The 2,500-nt window shown below is 46.9% G+C and overlaps 3 non-coding genes and 6 pseudogenes across 3 annotated transcripts in view; all 9 read right to left on the bottom strand.

Annotated features, from left to right (window-relative positions):
• LOC146249967 (5S ribosomal RNA) overlaps nucleotides 1–89 on the bottom strand; it is a 119-nt gene extending 30 nt beyond the window's left edge. The window contains exon 1 of the ribosomal RNA XR_014732872.1: nucleotides 1–89. This exon is cut by the window's left edge and continues 30 nt beyond it. This is a non-coding gene — a ribosomal RNA (5S ribosomal RNA).
• Nucleotides 90–257: 168 nt separating this feature from the next.
• LOC146249968 (5S ribosomal RNA) lies at nucleotides 258–366 on the bottom strand (annotated as a pseudogene).
• Nucleotides 367–600: 234 nt separating this feature from the next.
• On the bottom strand, nucleotides 601–719 carry LOC146249969 (5S ribosomal RNA; annotated as a pseudogene).
• A 174-nt stretch (nucleotides 720–893) lies between these two features.
• Nucleotides 894–1,012, bottom strand: LOC146249970 (5S ribosomal RNA; annotated as a pseudogene).
• A 220-nt stretch (nucleotides 1,013–1,232) lies between these two features.
• On the bottom strand, nucleotides 1,233–1,351 carry LOC146249971 (5S ribosomal RNA; annotated as a pseudogene).
• Nucleotides 1,352–1,549: 198 nt separating this feature from the next.
• LOC146249972 (5S ribosomal RNA) lies at nucleotides 1,550–1,658 on the bottom strand (annotated as a pseudogene).
• Nucleotides 1,659–1,832: 174 nt separating this feature from the next.
• LOC146249973 (5S ribosomal RNA) lies at nucleotides 1,833–1,951 on the bottom strand. The gene has a single exon (XR_014732873.1). It is a non-coding gene; the product is annotated as a 5S ribosomal RNA (ribosomal RNA).
• A 172-nt stretch (nucleotides 1,952–2,123) lies between these two features.
• LOC146249974 (5S ribosomal RNA) lies at nucleotides 2,124–2,232 on the bottom strand (annotated as a pseudogene).
• A 172-nt stretch (nucleotides 2,233–2,404) lies between these two features.
• Nucleotides 2,405–2,500, bottom strand: part of LOC146249975 (5S ribosomal RNA) — a 119-nt gene continuing 23 nt past the window's right edge. Inside the window, exon 1 of the ribosomal RNA XR_014733626.1 lies at nucleotides 2,405–2,500. This exon is cut by the window's right edge and continues 23 nt beyond it. This is a non-coding gene — a ribosomal RNA (5S ribosomal RNA).

Here is a 2,500-nt window from a genome sequence, read left to right on the forward strand (position 1 = left end):
CTCCCATCCAAGTACTAACCAGGCCCGACCCTGCTTAGCTTCCGAGATCAGACGAGATCGGGCGTTGCCAGGCTGGTATGGCCGTACGAAATAAGTTGACAACCATAGGCTACTTATCCATATACAGATTTAGCAATTGACAATGCAAGGTGGTCTCTCTCTCTCTCGTGTCAAAATGAAAACAGCTTCCAGCCCCTTTCATGAAGGACTACTTGTGCATATTGCAAGATTTCAGTTTCTAAGTGAATGAGCAAAAGAGCATACAGCACCTGGTATTCCCAGGCGGTCTCCCATCCAAGTACTAACCAGGCCCGACCCTGCTTAGCTTCCGAGATCAGACGTTGCCAGGCTGGTATGGCCGTACTAAATAAGTTGACAACCATAGGCTCCTTATCCATATACAGATTTGGCATTTGACAATGCAAGATGGTCTCTCTCTCTCTCTCTCTCTCTCTCTCTCTCTCTCTCTCTCTCTCTCTCTCTCTCTCTCTCTCTCTCTCTCTCTCTCTCGTGTCAAAATGAAAACTGCTTCCAGCCCCTTTCATGAAGGACTACTTGTGCATATTGCAAGATTTCAGTTTCTAAGTGAATGAGCAAAAGAGCATACAGCATCTGGTATTCCCAGGCGGTCTCCCATCCAAGTACTAACCAGGCCCGACCCTGCTTAGCTTCCGAGATCAGACGAGATGGGGCGTTGCCAGGCTGGTATGGCCGTACGAAATAAGTTGACAACCATAGGCTACTTATCCATATACAGATTTAGCAATTGACAATGCAAGGTGGTCTCTTTCTCTCTCTCTCTCGTGTCAAAATGAAAACAGCTTCCAGCCCCTTTCATGAAGGACTACTTGTGCATATTGCAAGATTTCAGTTTCTAAGTGAATGAGCAAAAGAGCATACAGCACCTGGTATTCCCAGGCGGTCTCCCATCCAAGTACTAACCAGGCCCGACCCTGCTTAGCTTCCGAGATCAGACGAGATTGGGCGTTGCCAGGCTGGTATGGCCGTACGAAATAAGTTGACAACCATAGGCTACTTATCCATATACAGATTTAGCAATTGACAATGCAAGGTAGTCTCTCTCTCTCTCTCTCTCTCTCTCTCTCTCTCTCTCTCTCTCTCTCTCTCTCTCTCTCTCTCTCGTGTCAAAATGAAAACAGCTTCCAGCCCCTTTCATGAAGGACTACTTGTGCATATTGCAAGATTTCAGTTTCTAAGTGAATGAGCAAAAGAGCATACAGCACCTGGTATTCCCAGGCGGTCTCCCATCCAAGTACTAACCAGGCCCGACCCTGCTTAGCTTCCGAGATCAGACGAGATTGGGCGTTGCCAGGCTGGTATGGCCGTACGAAATAAGTTGACAACCATAGGCTACTTATCCATATACAGATTTAGCAATTGACAATGCAAGGTAGTCTCTCTCTCTCTCTCTCTCTCTCTCTCTCTCTCTCTCTCTCTCGTGTCAAAATGAAAACAGCTTCCAGCCCCTTTCATGAAGGACTACTTGTGCATATTGCAAGATTTCAGTTTCTAAGTGAATGAGCAAAAGAGCATACAGCACCTGGTATTCCCAGGCGGTCTCCCATCCAAGTACTAACCAGGCCCAACCCTGCTTAGCTTCCGAGATCAGGCGTTGCCAGGCTGGTATGGCCGTACGAAATAAGTTGACAACCATAGGCTACTTATCCATATACAGATTTAGCAATTGACAATGCAAGGTGGTCTCTTTCTCTCTCTCTCTCGTGTCAAAATGAAAACAGCTTCCAGCCCCTTTCATGAAGGACTACTTGTGCATATTGCAAGATTTCAGTTTCTAAGTGAATGAGCAAAAGAGCATACAGCACCTGGTATTCCCAGGCGGTCTCCCATCCAAGTACTAACCAGGCCCGACCCTGCTTAGCTTCCGAGATCAGACGAGATCGGGCGTTGCCAGGCTGGTATGGCCGTACGAAATAAGATGACAACCATAGGCTACTTATCCATATACAGATTTAGCATTTGACAATGCAAGGTGGTCTCTCTCTCTCTCTCTCGTGTCAAAATGAAAACAGCTTCCAGCCCCTTTCATGAAGGACTACTTGTGCATATTGCAAGATTTCAGTTTCTAAGTGAATGAGCAAAAGAGCATACAGCACCTGGTATTCCCAGGCGGTCTCCCATCCAAGTACTAACCAGGCCCAACCCTGCTTAGCTTCCGAGATCAGGCGTTGCCAGGCTGGTATGGCCGTACGAAATAAGTTGACAACCATAGGCTACTTATCCATATACAGATTTAGCAATTGACAATGCAAGGTGGTCTCTCTCTCTCTCTCTCGTGTCAAAATGAAAACAGCTTCCAGCCCCTTTCATGAAGGACTACTTGTGCATATTGCAAGATTTCAGTTTCTAAGTGAATGAGCAAAAGAGCATACAGCACCTGGTATTCCCAGGCGGTCTCCCATCCAAGTACTAACCAGGCCCGACCCTGCTTAGCTTCCGAGATCAGACGAGATCAGGCGTT

The sequence above is a fragment of the Hypomesus nipponensis genome, chromosome 19 (genome assembly GCF_054491055.1).
Source record: "Hypomesus nipponensis isolate SF chromosome 19, ASM5449105v1, whole genome shotgun sequence".
NCBI classification, from domain to species: domain Eukaryota; kingdom Metazoa; phylum Chordata; class Actinopteri; order Osmeriformes; family Osmeridae; genus Hypomesus; species Hypomesus nipponensis.